Consider the following 12,601-nt stretch of genomic DNA (forward strand, 5'->3'; position numbering starts at 1 on the left):
TAGAAAGAACAACAGTATCAACTAACTGAACACCCTAGAGCTCCCAGGGACTAAACCACCAACCAAAATGTACAAATGGAGGGACCCATGGCTTCAGGTGTATATGTAGCAGAGAATTTCCTTATCCGGCATCAATGGAGAGGTAGCCCTTTGTCTTGTCTTGATACCCCACCATAAGGGGATGCTAGTGTTGTGAGGCAGAAATGGGGAGTTGGGGGGAGCATCATTATAGAGGCAAAGGGGAGGTGGGATGGGATGGGTGTTTGCTGAGGGGAACCAGGTAGGTGGACATTTAAAATGTAAATAAAATAACCAATGAAGAAAAAAATCAAAATAAACAAACAAAAGACCAGTGAGTTAAAATAAAAAGTTCCCGATTTGCTCCTGGAATGCATTTTGTCCCAGCAATGAGAAAAGCTACTAATGTAGTATGTTAATAATATTTTGTCATCAGTTATTTTTGGAACAGAATTTCCTTGAAGGTAATTGGAGTGGATGGTAGCAGGAATTACCAGCCAACAACAATAATAAGCACATACCTATGAATGTTTATTCCATATCAGACTTTGTTTTAAGTGTTTTCCACATCAAATATACCTAAAATTCTTAGATATGTGAGAAGATTATGTGTATAATGGAACAAACAATGACCTCAGGAGTACACAAAACAGTGAACACAGAGGATGTGGCCTCATAGTACATAAACAATGGAGTATGTATACCTAGATCACCTTCTAGTTTCTGTGTAGTATGTCAAATAGTTTGTATACATGGTAGAATTCTTAAATGGAAAGCTAGTTGGCAAAACATTAACATGGAAACAGCAATCACTGGGTTGGGAGTTAAAAAATCATTGATGTAGTGTTCTCACATATTGATGATGATATTTCTGGCAAGATGAGGCTTTTCACCAGTCTCTATGAGTTGGCACCACTTGCTTCTAAGGTTGGTAAAAATGATCTTAAGAAATGTCATTATAATAGGTTGTCATAACTTGGTTTGTATAATATTCTCAGCAATGTTCACTGCAAAATTAGAAACATCTTGAATTGTAGGCTATTTTAAAACATCCACTGTGATTTAATCTACCTCTTTGATAATTATGAAGTTAATGAGCACTTTCATGATTTTAAAGTGTTATTAAAATAAAATTGAAACAATTTTGTAATACAATGTAACATAACTTTATATTATAAAATGCCACTGAGAATTTGAATTAAATTAGTAATGAATAATTTTTTCCGTAACCAGTTTTTCTCCTTGCCATTAAATAACTCATTCAATTTACTTCAGACTCTTTTGCTTGACTTAATGCTAAATGCATATCTAATATCTAATGAATTTTAAACTGGTGACATGGTTGTAACACAGAACTTGTTTCACCATATATAAATCCCTTTTATGTTGGTGGTCAAAATTTGTTTTCTGTATGGTCTGTTTCCTATTTACAGGGAAAGCAGCTGAGTTTCAAGATTAACTAATCAGCAGCCATGAGCTAATTGATGCTAGTACACCAAGTTTTGAATCCAGATTTGTGCATCGAGATATGTGCACCTCTGTCCATCATTTGTACAGTCATAATTTCCCATGATGAGTCTCACTCATCATCCACAATGTGTCATGTGACTCATTAACTTTATATAGACCTGGCCTCACCATTGAGTTAGCATGGTGATTTATAATCTGTCATTAGCCAAGTGTCTGACAGTGATACTAAAAATTCATGTAAAACCATTAGTTTGAGTTCACAACTGGGCAATTTCCTTAATGTTCAAGGACCAGAAAGCTTCTCTGCATAAGTCTTCAGTTGTGATTCTGTGCAGATGCTGAGGCCAAGCTTTCGTGCCTTCCTTTTCCAAGTGCTGTGGTGTCAGCTATTCTGAAGCCCCTCTTCCTGAAATAGTAATTGTCACTGTTATAAATACAAGAATTTGTCGGAGGGTCTCAAATCATATCTATGGAGTCAAATGCGATAGATGAGACACATGTGGCATTTATTTATTCAAGACAATGTGGAATAATGTTATACTAATTATTATATTTGGTCAGCATCCATAGATTTGTGTGTGTATGTGTATGTGTGTGTGTGCATGTGTGTGTGTATGTGTGTATGTGTGTGTATGAGTGTGTGTATGTGTTTGTATGCATATGTGTGTGTGTGTATGTGTGTATGTGTGTGTATGTGTGTGTGTGTGTGTATGTGTGTGTATGTGTGTGTGTATGTGTGTATGTATGTGTGTGTGTATATGTGTGTGTATGTGTGTGTCTGTGTGTGTGTATGTATGAGTGTGTGCATGTATACACATGCACATTCTAGGGAAAGAATCAGATGCTGGACTTTTTAGGCAAGTATTCAGCTACAGAGCCTAGTCACAGTCTAAACAACTAAATAGTGAAGCTTGTGTTCATGTCTTGATCTGGCTATGTGTAATACTAGCGTATTGCACCTATGATATGTAGATGGAGTAGCGATGATACATATCACACTTTGTGTCTACTTTCCTTAACATACTACTCATTCCACTGACCTGTGTGACAGACTTGTATTGCTTACTGTGATGAGACTTAATGTAAGGGTGTGTATGGCTGTATAAATCTATTGATTATAGAGTAATGAGTAGAGACAATTTGACTTTCTTGAGTTCTCTGGCTTCATATGAAAATCATATTGAAATAATAGACATTGGATGAAAAACCTACAGAATTTTAAAATTATATGGAAGCTCTCAGAGTAGAGAGTCACCCAAACAACATGCTTCCATAGTCATGCGCAAAAGGGAGACAATTATAGTGAAACAATGGAAGCACATTGTAGACTAAAGAAAGATAAACATTATCTAAAAGATTTTTTTAAGCAGCTTTAACCCACTTGGGGACAAGGTAGTTACTTTCAGAAGTAATTGCTGGGGGTTTTCTAGGCTCTGGTGGCAAGAATCTTTCTTTTCCCCATGTGAAGGCTTAAAATGTGTGCCTCTGACAGGCTTAACAATGAGAATTTTATAGGGCACTCAGAAAATATTTGCTAGGCATAAGTAGAGCTTGGAGATTAGGGAAAAGAAACATCCCAGAAGTATCCATCTCATGTGAGGACAAGAGAAAGAACATCCATATCAGAGATAGGAAGTTCCTCACAAGTAGGACAAAGAAGAAAACAATTGGGCGATAGCAGCATAAAAGCCTTCTGTCTGGAAGGGAAATGGAAAGGCACAATGCTTTATCTTGATCAAGAGGCAAGAAGGAGCCTACAGTCCACACCATCCCATTGGGAGAATGTGATGTTTCGGGGCTGTTTGTGGTAGCGATTCTTGCTATCTGATCTTACTTGTTAGTGTGGCAATGAGAATTTTGGGTTTCTTTATTTGGGTACAGGGAATAATAGCAAGGACAGTTTGCAAAACTCTTTTTGGATCTTGATGATCTTTGTTAAAGATGTGAGTAGAACAGGGTCTGGTGATTGGTATTTATTATAAATGTACTTGGGATAGCAAGGAAGATGGGTTGCTGTGGGTATCAGGCCACACAGATTGATATATCTGATACAGACTAGTTTGAGTTACATGCTGAGAAACTGTCTTAGAAAAATGAAGAGAAAAGATGTGATTGGTGAGTAAGAGTTTATTACCCTAAGATAAAATTCCACCATACTACATCGTAGTGGTTTGCCCACCTTTTATATGAAAGGTAAATTACATTGCACCTTAAATGTAAATAAAATGATGATTGCATTTGTAATTATGTGAAGTAGGAAGCACTTGATAAACTTGTAAAAAGTTTACAGGATGATTTACAGGTAAAGACTACATTGAAGTTGTCTATTTATTTTCAGGTAGACCTCTGCTTATGATATGATATTAATGTACTTCCATGAGATTAGATGCTAGATACTAAAGACATCATTTTCCCAATAAAACTTTGAAGCTGAGTCAATACTTTACATGAAGTCACTGTTCCTTTTTTTGAATATATATAATAAAGAAATTAACACTAGACAAAATTAACTGGACAAAATATCAGGCTAGATTGTACCTTGTTGTTTGAAGGCTTGCTTAGTATTCATTTTCACTCATGACGGCTTTGGTAATATCAGCACACAAAACAAACCAAATAAGGTACATGACAAAAACTCAATATACTATATTTTATAATATTCAAGTTCATATTTGTTCCTGATTTCTGAACTCATAAAAATCTTCATGTCGATACCAAACAAATAGAGTGAGGTATATCCCAAAAGCTGTTGCCTACTGGAGCTTAGCATAATTGTCCTCTAGAGGATCTACCCAGGAGCTGATTGAAACACATGTAGATACCCACAGCCAAACATTAGATGGAGGTCCGGGACACTTATTGGAGAGTTGGGGGAAGGATTGAAGGCCCTGAAGGAGATGGGTACCCCAAAGGAAAACCAACAGAGTCAAAAAAACCTCAATCCCTAGGAGCTCTCAGACACAGAGCCAACAACCAAAGAGCATAGATGGGCTAGACCGAGGTCCCTGGCACATATGTAGCAGATGTACAGATCAGCCTCCATGGGTGGCTTGTGCACTGGTAGAGGATGAGCTTACTCTGGCAGAGACTTGGTGTGCCAGGCAAAGAGATACCAGGGGAAGGTCTAACCTCTAAGAGGAGAATGGGAGCAGAGATGGAGGCAGGGAATCTAGAAGGGAGATCAGCGTCTGGTATATTACTTAATTAAGAAAGAAATATAAATAAATAAATAAATAAATAAATAAATAAATAAATAAATATTAAAAAAGAAAGAACAAACTAGTGATAGATACATCTTGCAATAAATTTCAAATCAAAACAATAAATGTGCATCTAAGAGTTGAACTCATTAGTACTTTCTATTGATTTTTACATAAGCCTTACCATACGTAATTTTATCCTTCTGTTTCATCTGAAGTCGCCTGTGTTGTGTCCTCCTCGTCCTCCATCTCAGCGGAACTATATCTTAATGCCGTCTAAACTATGGTAATGAGATCATAGCATCCTTATCACTTCCTCTGGTGGATTTATGGAAACATGGTAACATATGTATATGTAAGTGATCACTGGTTTTTATTCTACCAATGTACTTTTGTGTAGGCTTGAACTCTGAGAATACTTTTATCCCAATCTCTCTCTCTGTCTCTGTCTCCGTCTCTCTGACTGTCTCTTTCTGTCTCTCTCTGTATGTGTGAAACAAAAGAGTTTTTATCTCAGCTATAATTTTTGTGAGCAAACCAGATAAAACTATGTTTGCCAGCTTTTAGAGCATCAGAGGATCATGAGAACACTCTGAATTTGAAAGATAGCCTGACAGCCTGTCACCTGAGTTTTTGATCTTAGCCATTCTGACTGGTGTGAGGTGGAATTTCAGTGTTGTTTTGATTTGCATTTCCCTGCTGATTAAGAATGTTGAACATTTTTTCAGGTGCTTCTCAGCCATTCAGTATTCCTCAGTTGAGAATTGTTTAGCTCTGGACCCCATTTTTAATAGGGTTATTTGTTTTTCTGGAATCCAGTTTCTTGAGTTCTTTATATATATTGGATATTAGAGACATCACAACGTTTTTATTGGCCACAGAGGCATTAAAGTGTTAAATCAATATTCAAATATTAGCAGTTGAGCTTAGGAGACCCTGTGATTAACCCTGCTGATCTACCTAAGTATGAAGTCCTTATCTAGTTCTTGTTAGAAATTTCTCTAGTTGTTAATTTTCTTGACCTGGTGGTGGCGGTGGCGGTGGCGGTGGTGGAACAAAAACCAAAGAACCCATTTCACAGAACTGTTGTGAGATTACATGTAAGGATATTAGCACAATGCCTGGCATACAGAAGATAATACCTTTACATGCAGGAGAGTTCTCCTGCTGGGAAGGGAGATCATGTGATCAGCTTTCTGAATCAGACCCAGTAAGGTCTCCTCTTTCCTTTGATTCCTAGCTCCTCTCTTTCAAGACTCCATTTCAGATATCACTCATGTCTCTCATGAACATTTTGTGGTCAATCTCAGGATAAACAATATTCCCAAGTAAATCAAATTTGTTAGATAGTAATAAAGATATATTACCCCCCCTCCAAAAAGAAAAAGAAAAAGAAAAAAGAAAGAAAGGCAGCCTACAGGAATTTCATCTGATTCTCTATTTAGGGTATTATTTGAAGACCTTTAGCAATTCATAAAAAAAATAGGGATGTAGCCTCTACAGAAAGTAGCAACCTTCAAGAGATCGGAGATCACAGTCTCGTAGGCCTGGAGACCCAAATATGAAAACTCATGTGCCCAGACACTGGAGAAAATGAACAAAAATATAACATTCAATTTCCCAAATATTATGTTCTACAATCCTTTATAATTCCCAATTATTCTAGAGAAAGTAAGGAGCAAATGCTCTCAATTAGTGAATTACCTAATTACTAAAAGATTATGCCTTTTTATAAGTGGAAGTAGAAGTATGATAATGATGCTTAAAATTATTGATCACTTTCCTACCTCAAAAAACACTACAATAGAGAATCTATCAGAGAGATTTATTTTTGTTTTCATTTTGTCCGATTCTACATGTTTTACTAAAAAAATAAATTCTAGCTAAAATAAAGCAAAAAACGGGCATATAAGTAACACTGATATTGGAATTTTATGTGCAGGTTTTATATAATTGTGATTCATGTCAATACATGGATTGATTTTCTGGACAAGGCATTGTATATGGAATGAGGTGAGAAATATGAGTTCAAATACATTGACTCACCCAACTTTATGAAGTTGCTCAGTGAGTTTATTTTTCATGCCACACAAAATGTGAGCTTCACCTTAACCCTGTGAATTATTGCCATCTGGTTTCCATTATACACAAAGCATTGATTTCAGGCTCATTGATGTTTTGTGGAATACATATAGTATATGTTTTTACAACATACATGTACAATTCAATGTAAACAAGAAAAATACTTGACCCAAAATGGTATTTGAAAGAAGGAATTGGCAGCCTTCCATGGAGCTTTTAGAGCATAAAAGAGTAAATTTGTTTAACAGCTGACAAGTATGTGACTCAGGCTTAGTGTAATCAATGGGTCAGATATATTTTTCAATATTTATAAATAAAATTACACTATGCAAATGGAAGCTAGCCAGTATATTTCAACGTGAAGAAATACCAGTCTTTGTACAAGAGTTGTTTTCCTTTTTCTGATTATTTTTATCCTTTATTATGGAATTCATCAAGTTAAAGAGATTCCGGAAGCCTGCCTATGTTGGACCCCTGAGCACCACCCAATCAGGTTTTAACACAACTGAATATCCCATGCATGCAGCGATTATAAGAACGCCACCTTATTTCTAACCACACATGTTTGTTTTTCTGCCCAGTCCTACACTATTTGGGAGAAATTGTCCTTCTATTGACACTCATCATGTTAGAATATTAGGATTATACTCATGCAGTTTATTTATTTGGGATTAAGAACCTGATCTTAAAGGGTCTTAAGCCTTTTTTACATGGAAGATAAAGTAAAAATGCATGTATTTTTTCTCAGAATGTGAACTTTGGACCTGCTAGGAACCATATATATCTAAGACAATGAAATGCTGCCAGGATTCACCATCCATTACCCTGCAATCTCTGAGTGGTCAGATTCACGCTGATGAATGCCCGTTAACAAAACCAATTGTATTTCACATAGGACAATTGCCCTCAGTCTGCCTCTGGAGCTTTTTACTGTTCTAGTGGTCCCATGACCTCAGTCACCACTTTTGATCATACTACCGCCTCTGTAGTGGAGAAAAAGACGTTAAAAGTAGGGGAGAAACCCTATCCTGTAGGTAGAATCTGTTACTACCTGTCCTTGACACGTTCTCTAGGATCTAGCTATGATTCTGACAGTTATTAAAATAAAGACTTTTAGATTTTTCTGGTAATCACAATATGCCATATGGATATGTAAAGAGAAATAGAATAAGGCTTCTGGATAATTTCACTTAGAATTTCCCTCTTGAATGAATATATATATATATATATATATATATATATATTAAAAAATGAAGCTGGTGTCTCATATGAAGCTATGCCAGTGCCTGGCAAATACAGAAGTGGATGCTCACAGTTATCTATAAAAAGGAACACAGGGCCCCCAGGGGAGAAGCTAGAGAAAGCACCCAAGGGGCTGAAGGGGTCTGCAACCCTATAGGTGGCACAACAATATGAACTAACCAGTACCCTCAGAGCTCATGTCTCTAGCTGCATATGTAGCAGAAGATGGCCTAGTCAGCCATCACTGGGAAGAGAGGCCCCTTGGTATTGCAAACTTTATATGCCCCAGTACAGGGGAATGCCAGGGCCAAGAAGTGGGAGTGGGTGGGTGGGTAGGAGAACAGCGTGGGTGGGAGGGTATAGGGAACTTTCGGGATAGCATTTGAAATTTGAAATGTATATAAAGAAAATATCTAATAAAAATGTGCTAAAAAAAAGAAAAAGAAAAAAATGAAGCTGGGAATAAGAGAGAGCTGCATAGCACTCTTCAAAACTTCCCCTGTCCCACCTCAGGTCATGTCCTATAAGCAGCATGTGAGCTTGCTTTACACAGGACAAAAGAAGCCAAGAATCCTCACACAATTCTTCTTTTTCAGGTAATTGAAAAAAAAATCCTATCAATTTGCTTACAAAAAGTTAATTTTACATAAAAATCACCAGAAAGAAATAAAAATCTGAATAAAATAAAATTGAAAATTCCATTGTAGAAGGTATGCTGTAAGTTAGAAGCTTAATAGTTCCACGACAGGACAATAGCATGATCATGAAGGTGGGTTTCACGGGAGGAGGTTTATCCATTTCACTGTGGATGTGCTGATCCTGAGAGTTCCCCCAACGTGGGAAACTCAACTTCATTAAGTCGTGGTAATGAGAACGGTGCTCACACTCTCCCATGAAGTTAAAACAACAGTTATAAACTTTAACATTAACAGTTTTACCAGGAAAGCAAATTCTTTAAAAAAAATTGTTTAGCATTAAATGTGGACCTATAAGCAGTATCTAAAGGTGGAACAAAATACACATGAGAGGAGATCCATAGACAATGTGGAGCAGAGACTGAAGGAAAGGCCATCAAGAGATTACCTCACCTGGGGATTCATCCCATATATAGTCCCCAAACCCACACACTATTGTGGATGCAAGTGCTAGCTGACAGGAGCCTAATATAGCTGTCTCCTGAGAGGCTCTGCCAATGCCTGACAAATACAGAGGTAGATGCTCTCGGCCAACCACTGGACTGAGCGCAAGGTCCCCAATGGAGGAGTTAGAGAGAGGACAGAAGGAGCTAGAGGAGCTTGCAGCCCCATAGGAGGAACAATAATATGAACCAACCAGTAGCCCCAGAGCTCCCAGGGTCTAAATTACCAACTAAAGAACACACATGTGCCTGCTCCTTGTTGGCAAGTCCAGGAGAGAGGAGAGAGGTCCTGATCCGCTGGGTCTTTCTGGGCTGAGCTGGATGGCCAGTGTTGATGGCCCAAAAGAAACACACCCGAATCAGGAGTTTTATCAAAGCAGGATATCAACTTTATGGCATCAGCTTTTTGCTTATGTAAGTTCAGAACATAGGTAGGGGGATTTTGGGTAGGGTAAGATGACATAGGAGGCAGAGAAGGGTGATGGAGTGAAGAGTGAAGGATATGGAGTGACTGACAGGGCATGGAGGGGCAGAGGCAGGGCCAAACAGGTCTCACTGAGTTGTCCTGATAAGGAAGTAACTGAGACAGTCTCAAAACTTGAGCCAGGCTTAGGATCTCCCACAAGGCCATAGAAACTCGAACCAGGCTTGGGTATGTTCGCAAGGACCAAACTAAGGCCAAAATGGGGTCCAACACACATGGAGGGACCCATGGCTCTAGCTGCATATGTCGCAGAAGATGGCCTTGTTGCACATCATGGGAGGAGTGGCCCTTGGTCCTGTGAAGGCTCAATGCTCCAGTGTAGGGGACTGCCAGGATAGGGAAGCAGATGTGGGTAGGTTGGTGAGCAGGGAGAGGGGGGCTTTGTAGAGGATTTTCAGAGGGGAAACTAGGAAAGGGGTTAACGTTTGAAATGTAAATAAAGAACATATCTAATAAAAGAAAATTTAAAATCGTATATTTAAAATTAAGTATCTTTAAACAAATAAATCGCGTTGAAATCTCAAATTACTTACGTTGCTATTTGTCTTTTGTAGTACTCTTTTAGAAATACCATATTCCCAGAGAAAATTTTACTAAAATTTTCTGTAGAATATAACACCTGGGTTTCATTCTCTTTGACTTAAATCTAGAAGAATCTCTTGGAAGTGAACTGTGGTCAACACAATTTTTAATTTAAAAGAAAATCCCACTACTGTTTCATATCATGCCCAAATCACATGACTTGATCACAGCACACCAACGTTATAGCACACATGTGTTATTCTTAACTAAGTCAATCTATTGCTTGCTTATAATACGGAGTATACTTGGATTGTTGTATCTGGGTAAGGTGATGAATTCTCAGTAAAAAGAGCTGATTTAAGCTTCAGCCTATAAAAACTGAAAAGTAACATCACCGTCCTATATTCCTTTACCATCTGCCATGAAATTACATCCATCTATTTCAGGGGAAAAATAGCCAACAGAGATAAATCTAAGTTCACTAAAAAGAGTTTGTGTTTACGGCAGTGCCCAGCATGCTGGTATTGCTTAATAAATGTCAGATCTGATGGATAATATTCATTTAGATGTTACATGCTTGCTTTTATATTTCCCACTGCAAGGCTTTGAATTATAGGCAGTGCAGTTAAATGTCTTTATTCTAATTTAATTTCACAATACCTAATTATGGAAGCTTACAATATTTAGTTTGAGTGTCTTAGGACTAAAGAATCATTGCTATTTGTGTTTTCTATTCAATTGCACACATGCCAGCAAGCACTTATTGCAACCTCTCGGGAGCAGGCAGGAAGATGCATGGGGTTCAGGACTTACAACTCCCATCTTCAATAACATCGCAACCTAATGGAAGAAATATATACAGTTGTAATTAACTATAGACCTATGCATCATTTAATTCATTATTTTGAGAGCACACATTTTGTGCATTTATTTACTTTGGATCAACGTCCCTCTAATACATTGTTTTCTCCTCATCTTTAATTATAAAAGTTCTATTAAGTGATATTCCAACTACTTTTGCCACATAATTCAATAGGAAGTATGGCAACATGTTGGTTTGAAATGAGTTTGGGAATGTTACATTAAAATCATATTGATAAATGAATGACATTTAACAATTTAAAAATACATATTGGCCATAATGCAGCGAGAGAAAACTCCACTCTAAATGTTATAACGAAGGAATGCTGAAAAAAGGTAAACTTTACTCAAGTTACTTTAAAAAAAAAAAGAGTGAATAAGATTGTAAGTCTGGGGAAAAAAAAGGTGTGTTAAATAAATTAAGTAACTCCCTTTATCTATGAACCTTAAGTTTTTCCAAACAAAAACCCTGGTGAGTCTTTGCATTTTACCATGATGCACAATCTGCTTGGAGCAACATGCTTCTCATTTAGAAGGAAATGCTTTCTGATTTTTTTCAAGACTAATTTTTACATGGAGATCTCATTAAGGAGAGAATGCTCCCGTAAAAAGTGTTCCTCTTGATTAGGAATGTGAGGAAATAGTCTTTTCCAGCTCAGATGACATAAAGTTATTTCTAAACACTCACAGAATTATTTTTTTCTTTAAAAAATATTCAGTCAGTTTTGTGAAACTTCTTTCTTTTCTTTTTTACTTGAAAAGATTTTTAAAAAATAAATGTTAAAGTTAATTTACTGTTCTGGGATTTAAGAAAGCATAATATTTCTTTAAAATACATGAAGATTATACAAAAACTTTGACCAATGTTTCATCCTTGGAAACTATTAGAAATGTCAGACCATATAACCATATACCTGTTATAATTTTTTAACTATATATTTTTCTTCAACAGATACTCACTAAAGAGTTTATTGGGAAATAAGCCATGCATGCAGTAATGTTTCAGTTTGAACAATCAAGCTGTCAGCTAATTAAGATGGAACAGAAATGAAGGTACAAGATACATTAAGTATTTGTGCCAAGAAAAGATTGTTCATCACAAGCCAATGTCAAAACATCAGTGTAATCATTGCTTATATTTTTGTGGAACAAGAAATTCTCTTCTGTGTGATATGATTTTAAATTATGCAACCATTCTTATATTGACAGTACTTTAACTTCTTTTCTATTATTAATTGCTCAGTTTATTTATTTACATTTCAAATATTGCCCCCTCCCAGTATCCCCTCTGAAAATATCCCATCCCATCCCCCTCCCCTTTGTCTCTAAGAGTGATCCCCCCAATTCCTACCTCACCTCTCTAGCATTGCCCTATACTGGGGCATCAAACCTCCATAGGAACAAGGGCTTCCACTCCTGTTGATACCAGATAAAGAAATCAATCCTCTGCTACATATGTAATTGGAGCCATGAAGTCTGAGTAAGTATACTATGAAATATTGATATTACTAGACACCAACATTTCATACAAGCTACATAGACTTTATAAAAAACAAAACTAAACAGTTCAAAATACAGCTATTA

At 36.9% G+C, this 12,601-nt stretch overlaps 1 non-coding gene across 1 annotated transcript; it reads left to right on the plus strand.

The window, feature by feature from the left end:
- The first annotated feature begins 8,745 nt into the window (after positions 1 to 8,745).
- On the plus strand, positions 8,746 to 8,907 carry Gm23249. The gene has a single exon (XR_003950374.1). It is a non-coding gene; the product is annotated as a U1 spliceosomal RNA (small nuclear RNA).
- The last annotated feature ends 3,694 nt before the right edge of the window (positions 8,908 to 12,601 follow it).

Source organism: Mus musculus, chromosome 12, assembly GCF_000001635.26.
Source record: "Mus musculus strain C57BL/6J chromosome 12, GRCm38.p6 C57BL/6J".
Classification (NCBI taxonomy): domain Eukaryota; kingdom Metazoa; phylum Chordata; class Mammalia; order Rodentia; family Muridae; genus Mus; species Mus musculus.